Here is a 13,509-nt window from a genome sequence, read left to right as displayed (position 1 = left end):
AAACCTAAGTCAAGTGTTTCAGAATGTGATACAGTACATAAGTTGTTTGTTTTGTACCTAAGCATACTGCTATATGTCTCACATTTATTTTTATGCATCATAAATGTATATATCAAACTCTGTTGTTTCTATACAGTATCGTTCTGTTGCTTGTAACTTTGTGACTGTGGTATTTCAGCTTTATGTGTTGACCTAGTTGTCTATATCACTCTAGTTGCAGACTTTCCAGTTCCACTCTTTCAGAAGATTTAGTGGTAATGGAATAGTTACAAATATGTCCACAAATAAATTTTATCAAATCAAAACTTTGTCGCTATGAACAACTTTTTTGCAGCTCACTTTTGTTGTTTGTGAATGGAAAAAATGAAGAGCTCATTCATAATCTAAAAAAAACTGTGCAAAATAAACTGCCTTCCTCAGAACAATACATGTTATTTTTATATGCCTTTAAACCAATGAAAAATCCAAAACAGAATATATTTATGCACATGAAGATATAATGCATGCATGAGAGGTGGTTCTGTTCATCAACACAAACAAAATCCAACTTTTACAAGAGTTGTGAGATCCTGAACAGAAGAACTCTGAGTACTGCACATTTTTAACTATCTAATCAATAAATATTTTTGTGTGTTTTGTTTAATAAAATACACATCATTGAACATTTTGTAGGTCTATTGCATCATCAATTAAAAGCAACAGACTCTGCATCACTCCTTAGTCCCTCTATTTTCTTTCAATAACAATGTTTCTGAAACGTTATGATACACAAGATGAAGGCTATTAAGCAAACACTCTACACATTCAAAGAAATATTTTTCCTTAACATTTTGTAGACTACTTCAACTCCTTCAGTTCTGTTTAACCCTTATTTTGTCAAGCCACAGTGAGTGTTTGTGGTGTAATGAATTTACTGTCATTGTCTGATTTCTTACAGTAAATGTATGCAATAAACTGTGTGAATGCCTTGGAGTGCTTGGAGTCATTGATGGTCAAGTTAAAGTTCTTCAGAGATGTTTGTAAAGTGAAAAAAACTTGGTGCTCGCAAAGTAGGCATATATTACCATAAACACAGGTTACTGAGTCAAGCTTATGAGACAACTTAGTGTGTAAAGCTTTTCTTCAGATTTTGTTAAAGAATTTCTTCTAACAATCTGCAGCTCCATTAAATAAAACAGAAAATTAGAACCCACAGTGCACTGGTCTGCAACACGATTCGAACTGTACAGTGGCACCACAAAACAAATGGAAACACTGAGCTAATGAGATGCTATTGGGAGGTGATATGTCTAATCAAAATATTGGGTGCTGAACCTTGGTGTTATATAATTTCAGCGCAGGGACATACAGCATATGGTATGTGAAACTTTGAAGTGTAAAACTTTCAGTCATGATTACAGTTTCCCCAAGATACAAATGAATAAAACACCTTACTTTAATAGATTTCAATGAAAATTTATTTCAATGGAATAAAAAGTAGATGGAAATAAACCTTGCCTTACATGTGATGAAACAATAAGATGTCAAACACTATTCACTTCAAAACTGACTGTCTATGTGCAGTCTAGTGCCACATACAAATAGAATTTCAGAAATATGTTGGTGGCATTGGAAGCAAGAAAAAAATCCATTAACTAATCATTTGATGCCATGCAGAAATCAGTTCATTTGAAGATTCAAAGGAGAAGAAGCTGAAAATTATGTGCATTAATACAAAATTTAAACTATAAATTTTGGCAGTGTTCAATTCTGAGCCTTTATATGTTTTTCACCTTGAGATCCATACATATAATGCATACTAAGTAACATGTTCATTTCTTTCATAAAGTTACCTTCTTGTTTGGTCCCTAAATGATTTTCCTTTGATTCCTTTCATCAACTTTTTTGTATGTTGTTCATTGGTACTCATAAAATGGACCACCATTCTTGTTCCCACAAGGTATTGGATCAAGGTCGCCAGAAGGCCTTATATTCAAACTGGAATTTCACAAGTAAAGGTTGCTGTACACGGGGCCAGTAGTGGCATCCACTATAACTAGCCAGTACTGGCCACCACCAATTATGGTGCTACTGGCCTTTTGTGTAGGGGTACTGGCGCCTTCCATGGCCATTAGCGAGTGGTGGCCAGTAAAGTCAAAAGGTTCGTTTGAGCAGTTACCAGACAGCGCCGGGCAACAGGCTGTACTGCGCATGTACAGCTATGATGATGTAGGCAGGCTTGGTGCCTGCTCTGCCCATACGCTTTTCGTTGCATTTCTGGTGGAATTTCGTAATGGGGCATCACGTGACCATGTGCAGCCCTGCGGCATGTTGTTGAGAGGACATACAGAGTTGTACTTAGAGCGATTGTTTTATCAAATCCCACCCAGATAAAGGATGCAAATAAGGAAGCCGTTCTTGGCAAAATATCATTTCAAAATTAGACTTCACAGCTCGAAGTACCATAACATTTTGCTATGGGGTGAATTTGACAGATTTTTTTAAAAAATTTGTACTCTGCAATATTGTTATGTAGCATTTCCATTAGGTTTACATCTACAAAGCACTGCATAAAGGTAGTAGGATGGAATACAAATTTCTTGCAAAAAAAAAAAGTTTATTGTGTAGCTTACACCGGAATAAAGGACAATGAATTTCATGACTATTTCAAAATGTACAAAAAATTAACAAAGTTGTCTGTGAGGCAAAGAAACTATACAACTGACAGCTTATTTTCTACTCTAGCATTAAATATGAAGCCATGTGCGGAGTTAAAATGATAAAACATGGTATGCTGCCAGTCTACAATTTATCATAGAATGGCGTTCTATAAATTTAAGACATAAACACAAATTAGGAAATAACTTCAGGTCTAGAGGAAGTACTAGACAAGTGCCTAGTGATCAAAAAACACTGTTTCACAGAAGGCGGATTTGTAAAATTCTGCTACAGCTGTCATTATATTTGAAACAAAATATTTAGTTCAAAACTACTGACCAAATTTGCCTACTTAGTCAGCTTCAAGTAAATGTTTACATATGTTCATATGTATATAGCATTAAGAGATCTTACAGTGTCATAAAAGGAACAGGACATCAGAGACTACTCCAGCCAGCATCGGAATTTCATAAACCACACTAAAATGCTTCATTCTGCTCTAATTGCACATTTATATGTCCAGATGCACTCTGAAGTACCTTATATTCATCTTTTCGTGTGGTTTTCGTGATACCAATTTTCTCGGAGGTCCAGTACTGTATTATCATGTTTGGTTCTATATTATGGTATAATGTCATTCGTCCCAGAAAATGAAAATTTGCACTTGAAATTGAACGAAGTTGAAACTAGCCAATAGTGTGGAATGATACATTTTGTTTCAAATAAACTAACTGCCTCAGCAGAAAAAAAATTAATAGAAGCGAATTTCTCTACAAAACAGACAGAAATAGCTTCATTAAGATGTTAATGGTTGATTGCTAATAATGTGGAAATAATATAAAATCAGAAAATTGAAACTACTAACTTATTTTGGTCTTTCATGGTTATGAGAATGTATATTAATTCACTTGATGGCTCCCGGTCACAGAAATCTATTTTGATTTCATTTGACCTGGGAGCTGTATATGAAGAGACCAGCAATATTACGAAGACACGAAACACATACACGGGTCACGTGGGGAAGGATTCTGCACAACTTCCAGGTGGATGCTTGATGGCTATGTGTTTACCATCCAATGCACCACAACAGGACGGAAAATTCCATTTGATCTCAAAACTATTTTGTATATGTCTCCACTCTTCCAAAGTTTGAGGTATCTTCAACAAAATAAATAAACATTAAAATATAATTTATTGATTTATTAGTCTATGTCAAAACCAAACAATATACTATTTAAATCTACAAATCATCGCAAAATTTCTGTGATGTAACATTTGTATTTTTCAGAAAAGTCCCACTGAAGAATGTGATGATGGACAACAGGAACTCATTAGTGTCCTTACTGAGCCTCAAGAAAATAAAGAAGAAAATACTGAAGACGGATGATGATAGCATTGCTAAGAGCACAGTAAAAGCAACTGGAACGTCAGCACAAGAGAACCAATTTGCGATGCCAGGTGCAAAGAAAAGATGCATTTCAAAACTTTCCAAAGTTGAAAGTGCAATTAACAAATTACAAAAAATTGCAAGATGAAAGTAGCAAATAGTACCTTAAATCTTCAAATCATCGCAAAATTTCTGTGATATCGCATTTGTTTTTTCAGAAAAGTCCCACTGAAGAATGTGATGATGGACAACAGGAACTCATTAGTGTCCTTACTGAGCCTCAAGAAAATAAAGAAGAAAATACTAAAGAAATCTGCAAATCATCGCAAAATTTCTGTGATGTCGCATTTGTATTTTTCAGAAAAGTTCCACTGTAGTATAATGTTTCTTGTGAATATCTTGAGAAGTTTTGATTTAACATACAAAAATAAATTTAAGATGTTCCTAGTCACCCCACTTGTTTTTTATTCATCTCTGTATTGGAGACAAAATGAATTAATTTTATTGCATTATGGAAGAAGGTTGAAAATTAAGAATAAAAGTAGGCTGCTTGTTCAGTTGGCACGAAGCGAAACTTTCCTTACCATTTTGTTAGTTAATTCTGTTAATCTATCTTCAAAAAAAAAGTTGTGGATGAGTATGAACTGTTTGGCCAACATATTGCTGGCCAATTGAGAACACTTCCTGCCAGAAGCTCTGCAATCTTGCAAGAAAAGTTCCAGAACCTTATCACCAATGAGAAGCCAAAATACTTGCCGCCAGATTCACTAGTTACTTCTGCATCACCATATGGAAATACTTCTCATGTGTCAGATGAAGAGGAAGACCTTTCCAGTTTGGACTCAGATCTATTCACAGTTGATGATATGCTCTACTTAAAATTTCAGTAACTTCTCCACAAATAAAGGCTGAGTTAATACTTACATAAAGTAATGTTTCATTTGTAAAAAATTTTGGGTCAATTATGATACCTTAGGAAAAATGGATGAACTTTTTATTTGCCTTGACAAAGTATCGTAATAGTAGATTATGGATAAAGATTTTTTTGTTTCTAAATAATACTGATAAAATAATCAGTCAAAATAATTACATAATTAATAGAAGGTATGCCTAGATGACTTTCTGAAATTCTACTTTTATCAAATTATACAATAATCAACCAGTAAAACTCACCTTTAAGTAGTGTTGTAATCCACTTATGATTAACTGGAGAACTTCAGGAATGAATCTTGAAATTGTGGTGGCTGGTATGCGAAATAATAATGCTAGAGACTGAAAACTATCGCCAGTTGCTGAATACCGCAGTGTAACCTCTAGTTTCTGTTTGAGAGTTATTGCATTTCTCATAATAGTATCTCTCTTGGCTACCTGTGGTTCAATTATGCTCAAAAGCTCATTAAAGTGTTCAAGTCATTCTTAACTGTCTCTTGTATTCTAAAGGATCTTCCACTGACAGTTCACAAAACAAAGTGGATGATGCTCCAAGGGTTTCTCTTTGACCTACTCAGTCTTTTACCCACACTCTATGTTGATTTAAAATGGTCCTCACCTTCTCACTTAAAGTTACAACAATTTTGCCCACCACTTGGTTAAAAGCCTCCTCAAACTCACTATCACTGTCACATTCCATATTTTTCACCAAGAAACACTTAACACTGTTTACTCTACCACCTGTGATGACACACTGGCGGCCACAGATGAGAAAATATTGGAAGCCATTATTGGCTTTGTGTATAAGCTTACTGGCCGGTAAAACTGGTGGTATCCACTTCTGATTGCCAGAACTGGCTACCACTTCTTGCCCTGTGTCAGTAACCTTAAAACATGCACGTGATTACTTGGAATGTGCACATTACTGTAAGTAGGTGTGTAAATAAAAGCAAAAAGAAACCTTAATTTATTCATTGGCATAACTCATTTGAACAGCAGCAGACCAAAATCAACAAATATAATCTTCCATTTACAGTTGAAACACTATAATCAGCAGCTGAACCAGTAGTAAGCCATGGCCATGGTCACAAGTTCATAGATATCTGTAGCAGTAGCAGAGCCAAAACTACCTATTAGATTGTTGAGTAATATACTGTAACACAAATTTATCTGTCATCACAATGTTAAATCAACAGAAACTGTTGCAGAGTTCTACCTGTGTCACTGGCCTGCCATTATTTTTTGTTATTGGGCTTTTCCTATTTCCTTGGAAATGAGACACCCAGGTAAATGTACATATTGTGCATGATCAAACATCCAACATTCCATTCTTCCAGATTCACTAGACATGTGCATTGGTAAAAAATAGGGATAATAAAGCTCTTGCGAGTGGATGACTAACAATAATAATAGTAATAGCAACAAACTAATAATGAATTAATTTTATTGCATTATGGAAGAAGGTTGAAAATAAAAAATAAAAATAGGCTGCTTGTTCAGTTGGCACAAAGCAAAACTTTCCTTACCATTTTGTTAGTTAATTCTGTTTGGATATCTGCAGAGCAAAAAGAAAAAACTGAAGCAATCTGCCATTGCTTTAGTGGTAGTTAATGCAAACAGTTCACAACAGGAAAAATTAAGGAAGAAACTCTACTCATTAATAATACTCAAATACTGTAAATAAGTTGCTTTCAAAACTAAATTTATACACAAAATACCATGCTCTTTCATTATGACAAGGTTAACATTCTACATGTCCTCCACAGAACAGGCAAACATTTCCATGTTCAAAGTGACACTGACCCATGGGGTGAGTGTGAACATTGAAAAATTTAAAAAAAAATCAATAAATAAACAAAATGTGAGAGATAAAAATATATAATTTGCTTTGTCATATTCAGTAATACATCTTGCAGCCACCAAAAATGTTTCTTGTGAATATCTTGAGAAGTTATGATTTAATATACAAAAATAAATTTAAGATGTTCCTAGTCACCCCACTTGATGTTTTTTATTCATTTCTGTTTCGGAGAAATAGTAATTATGATGGAAAATTATATACCTCAATATTTCAAGTACCATATGTTGCATGAGTGGAAACTAATATCACTAGCTTTGGTATCCTTATGCTGAAATTATGTAATATCACCATTAACAGACAAATTCCACAATGGGAAGCTTCAAAATGAGGAATGCAAGAGTAAATCTAACTGAATAACTCTTCAGGTAGCCTGAAAAGTGACATTAGAAAGTATCAGGAGATAATACTGCATAAACAACAAATGGCCTCACACCTTCCCTCTGAGGGCCCATATAAAGCAAGCCTGACAAGCTAGCACAGCTAAGACTTGGCATCATCATTGCAAATATTCAACAACTGTGTGACAGTGCATTTATTTCTACGTGTAGTCCTGAATTGTTCCACTAAATTCACTTGGCATTCTGTTTCCACTTAAATGATTTATGCTGCATAATCCTCATGTAACATGAAACAATGAGACAGAAAATTTAGTTCTTGGACTCCAGGAATGCCATACTTCATACAAGTAATATCTGTTCTTATTGTTAAGCTTGTGTTATGAGGTTCAGCAACTGAAATTTTGATGAAAGAGATCATCTCCCAGCAGTGTCTCATTAGCTCAGTGTTTCCACATGTTTTGTGACGCCACTTTATAGTTCAAATCACATTGCAGACCAGTGCACTGTAGGCTCTTATTTTCTGTTTTATTTAATGAAACTGCAGTTGGTTAGAAGAAATTCTTTAACACAATCTGAAGAAAACCTTTACAAATTAAGCCCTCTCAGAGGCTCAGCTCAGTAAGATGTGTTAATGGTCATAGATGCATGCTTTGTGAACACTGCACTATACGAATGTCTCTGAAAAACTTCAACTCGACCATCAATGACAAAAGTTTGATTTTTGTCCATAAGGACCCATATGTCAGAGGAACAGTTATGAAGTGAACATAGTTACTCTGTGCTAAAACTGTTTAATAGCAATTAGACACCCCTTTAGACATTTGCTGACACTGGTGCTAGCAACTCTCCATGAATCCATACATCGACCTCAAAATGTGCAGTGTGGCTGAGTTGCTATAGAGTAAGCAGACAGATTATTGCATATATTTACTGTAAGAAATCAGACATTGACAGTAAAACCTAGTACACCACAAATACTCACTATGTCTTGATGGGAATATATGAATTCCTGGGAAAAAGATTCCATGGAGAATCACATTTAAAAGGAAGAGTAACGAGATATAAACCATGATAATAACATTAAACACTGTAGTCAGGTATTCTGATTGGATCACAACCTATAAAATTAATTTTGAGCCATATTTATGTCTTGCATGTTAATATAATACAGTTCTCATCATATAAAAATGGGTCACCTGGCTCTGTTGCTTTTGAGTGTGAAATGCAAATCATAGACTTTTTTGTGGAGCATCACTTCACAAAAGTAAAGAACCAAGAATTTTATTCATCATAGATCATTTTACAATGATATTGGATTCATCATACAGGATCTAATAGAACATACATAACAATAAAATAAACTAGTGTCCGTACATTACAGTATACATTCTAAGCATGGTAGTGTACCAAATTACACCAGTATAGTTTCTAAAAGCTAATGCAATAAGCTATACCTTAATCTAATATAATATAATATTGTATAGTATACTCTGTACATAGTGTATTGTGTATTGTAAACACTATGTAATTACACATGATTAACCTCAGCACACAATAATATGTTTAACTACAGACAACGTTTAAATTCTAATATCCTCCTCAGGCATCTCGAAGAATTCTTTAATGTCATAGATTGGATGATCTGACAGCCAACTGTACCACTTAATTTTTTAAAAAATGTATATTCATAGACTGAACATGAATTGTCAGTTTACTGAACATTTTGAGTGGGCTTACTTTGTCTGAATTTCCTGTTCTTGCTAATCTGTAACATGGTATATCTAAATTACCCTTAGCCCTGGTGTTGTGTTCATGTATTTCCCCTCTGGTAGTAAATTCTGAAATATTATTTTTAATATAGAGTACAGACACATAAATGTATAAATTTATAATTGTGAATATTCTGAGTTTGGAAAAAAGAGGACGACAGTGCTCCCTATGACCTCTTTTACATATTATATGTAAGACATTTTTGGTAATTTCAAGATGTTCTTGATGTTAGGGGAGTGCCCCCATAGAATCAGACCATAGGAAATATGTGACTGGAATAGTCCAAAGTATGTCACTCTAAGGTACTCCAAGCTCACTACCTTCCCATAGTTTCAAGATAAGGTATGCCACCCAAGATATTTTTTCACATACATGATTGGCATGTTCCTCCCTATAGAGTTTTGAGTCAATGTGAATACTTAAGACTTTTACTGACTTATTGTCTACTTCATTTGATATTCCCATTAAAATTTGTTGGGCTTTATCAGGATTGCATAGGAGGTTATTGGCTGCAAATCAGTTCAGGGCCTGATCAAGTGTTTCTTTTGTTAGGGTATTCAGATCTGAAATGTTCTGATGTGTGGTAAGTAGTGTTGTATCACCAGCCTAACATATGGCAGGGTGGGCTATGTCTTTAGGTAAATGAAGAAGAAGGGTCCAAGGATAGACCCTTCTGGTACACCTGTGCTGATTTCCATTACAGAAGAATTTACATTTCTGACTGAAACAAATTGTTTTTGGCTACTTAAATAAGAATTTATCACAGCTAAAGTGCTCCCTCTCACCCCATAAAACTCTAGTTTCCTCAGCAGTACATCAACAGGAATGCAGTTGCTCTCCAAACTGATGAGCAGTGGCTGACATTTTCTAGACAAGGTGAAGGGGCACAGTATCATTGCAGAAGCCACTGGTGATTCCCAGGAAATGGGTGCCGGAGAGGTCTGAGACATGCTCTATTCAAAGACAGACGGTCAAAAAAATGCTGCTGGACAGAACTGTTATTACTGGTGTGTCAGAAAGTGAAATGCATTGTAAATTTAGGCAATAAGCTGTTTATACTGAGACATTACATTCAGATAATGTGCTGTTTATCCCTAGACCACAGGCATAGACATAACAACTCAAACAGAACATGTCAAGTTCTGTAGGATCAAATGGAGGAGCAAATCTCCAAGGTCATGGAATGTGTCAGTACATGAAATTACAACTTAAAAGTAATAAAGGATAAAAATAAAATGTTTATGAACCCAAAAAAGTCAATCCATAAGTTTAAGTGAATGCAATCAACAGTACAATAAGAGTCAGCTTACTTTTCAAGGAACTCCTTGACAGAATAGAAGGAGTGGCCCATGAGGAAACTCTTCAGTTTCGATTTGAAAGTGCGTGGATTACTGCTATGATTTTTGAATTCGAGTGGTTGCTTATTGAAAATGGATGCAGCAGTATCCTGCAACCTTTCTGCACAAGAGTTAAGGATGTCCGATCCAAATGCAGGTTTGATTTCTGTTGAGTATTAATTGTGTGAAACCTGCTTAGTCTTTGGAGTAAGCTTATATTCTTAACAAGAAATAGCAGTAAGGAATATATATATTGAGAGGCAAATATCAAAATACTCAGACTCATGAACAGGGGTCGACAAAAGGTTTGTGGACATACACCACTTGTTGCCCGAACTGCCCAATTCTCAGCCAAAAATATCCTTTTAGAATGGGAAGAGTTACCCGAGAATATAAGACCATCTGACATAAGCAAATGAAAATAAGCAAAGTAGACTAATTTTTGTGTTGAACAATCATTCAATTCAGATACAGTTCGAATAGTAAAGTCTTTGAACGAGATCCTGAAAATGGGCTTTCGATGACAGTTTACAATCTATCTGAACACCTAGAAATTTGAACTGTTCAGTTTCACTAATTGTATGCTCATTCTGTAAAATTAAAACGTCAGGTTTTGTTGAATTGTGTGTTAGAAACAGTAAAAACTGAGTCTTACAGTGATTTAGGTCATGAACTGCACTATTTGAAACCAAGCCAATGTTGCACACAACATCCTTTAGTACCAAGCTAGTGTCATCAGCAAACATAAATATTTTAGAATTACCCATAATACTGCAGGACATATCATTTATATAAATAAGGAACAGGAGTGGCCCCAACACTGATCCCTGGGGCACCCCTCACTTGACCGTACCACACTCAGACCCCACATCACAGCCATTCTCAACATTGTGGAGCAATATTTTGTGATCAACACAATCAAACGCCTTAGTTAAATCAAAAAATATGCCTAGCATTCGAAACCTTTTGCTTAACCCATACAGTACCTCACAGAGAAAAGAGAATATAGCATTTTCAGTTGTTAAGTGACTTCTAAAGCCGAACTCTATATTTCATAGCAAATTGTGCGATATAAAATGATCAAAAATCCTTACATACACAACCTTTTCAATAAATTTAGCAAACACTGATGGCATAGAAATAGGTCTAAAATTGTCTACATTATCCCTTTTCCCTTTTTTATAAAGTGGCTTTACTATGGAGTACTTTAATCGTTCAGGAAACTGACCATTTCTAAAGGGGAAATTACAAATGTGGCTAAATACAGGGCTAACATGCACAGCACAGTACTTTAATATTCTGCTAGGCACTCCATCATAACCATGACATTCCTTAGTCTTTAGTGATTTAATTATTGACTCAATCTCCCCCTTGTCTGTATCAGAGGAGTATTGCAGACATCAGTCTCAGAAAGGCATTTGTCACGAGAGTTATATGATTCCCTGTAGAAGCTAAATTTTTATTTAATTCACCAGCAATGCTCAGAAAATGATTGTTAAATAAATATATATATACAGTATTTAACAATCATTATATATATATATATATATATATATCTGATTTATCAGTAACAGAAATATTTTTACTGTGAACTGACTTTATATCATTGACCTTGTGCTGCTGACCAGACACTTCCTTCACAACTGACCATATGGTTTTATTTGATCCTGTGATTTAGCTATTCTATTTGCATACCACATACTCTTTGCCTTCCTAATAACATTTTAGACATGTTAAAATACTGTTTATAATGGGCTACTGCAGCTTGATTGTGACTACTTCTAACATTTTGATACAATTTCTACTTTGTTCTATATGATATCCTCATCCCACTAGTCAGCTACCCGGGCTGCCTATTACTGCTAGTAGCCCATTTAGCCATTTAGAACTCTCAAAGAGCTTGAGAAAAGTGTTAAGGAAAGCATTATATTTATCATCTATGTTCTCGGCACTATAAACATCCTGCCACTCTTGTTCCTTGGCAAAGTTTAAAAAACTCTCTATTGCTGTTGGATTAACTTTCCTACATAGTTTGTAATTACATGTGACATTTGTTTGAGTACAAAACCCTTTTAGTGTTAAAATTTGTGCATCATAGTCTGAAAGGCCATTCACGCTTTTACTAACAGAATTCCCATCTAGTAATGAAGAATGAATAAAAATATTGTCTATGGCTGTGCTACTGTTCCCCTGCATCCTAGTTGAGAAAAACACAGTCTGCATCAGATAATAAGAATTTAGGAGATCTACCAACATCCTTTATCTAGCACCATCATACACAAAATTTATATTGAAGTCACTACATATAACTAATTTCTGATACTTCTACAAAGTGAACCAAGAACCTTCTCTACCTTGAGCAAAATGCTCTGAAGTCAGAGTTAGGGAACCTATAAACAACAAGAATAAGAAGTTTAGTTTCACTAAATTCAACTGCCCTTGCACAACATTCAAATATCTGTTCAGTGCCGTGCCATGAAGATCTCTGGACTCAAATGGAATACTGTTTTTTACGTACGCAGCCACTCCCCCACCCCGCAAGGAACTCCTTGAAAACCAGCCAGCTAATCTGTATCCTGGTAAAGGGAGCCTCTGAATTGTCAAATTATTTAAGTGGTGCTCCGACATACCAATAATTTCAGAGTCAACATCTATAAGCAGTTCACTAACTTTATCTCTAATACCTCTTATATTTTGATGACATATGCTAATTCCATCTCTACTTGGAAACATGACATCCTCGGAAGGTGAGCCCTTAGTTAGAGGGACTTCCTTTAATCAGGTATACCTATCAGCTGACTTTAGTCTAAAAATGGTGCACCTCTAACACCAACTACTACAGGAATTTTTCCATGAGTGATACCACCACCACCACCACCACCCACAACACTGTCACCTATAAGCTTTGCCAGCCTCCCCTTTCCATACCTATTGAGGTGGAGGCCATGCCTAGTGTAACCTGATCTGCTGATAGACCCAGCTGGCACCACTGAAATGTGACCCATGCCCTCTGCCATCAGCGCCCTCTCCAGCCGCATGTTACCACACCTAACAGCCCTATTAATATGAGGCTGACCATGATGCTGAAACAGTTGCATGAAATGCACATTAGTGCCACCAGTTTGAGTACCTAGTCATATTTACCAGGTCACCACCAACATCACATTCCCCATCCCTATCATGACTGTTCCCTGGTCCACCCACTATCACTACCTGATCCTCCTTTGTAAAATTCCTACATAACTCCCC

Source organism: Schistocerca piceifrons, chromosome X (assembly GCF_021461385.2).
Source record: "Schistocerca piceifrons isolate TAMUIC-IGC-003096 chromosome X, iqSchPice1.1, whole genome shotgun sequence".
In the NCBI taxonomy this organism is placed as follows: domain Eukaryota; kingdom Metazoa; phylum Arthropoda; class Insecta; order Orthoptera; family Acrididae; genus Schistocerca; species Schistocerca piceifrons.
The sequence above is the reverse complement of the archived record's forward strand: the minus strand, read 5'-3'. Positions refer to the sequence as shown.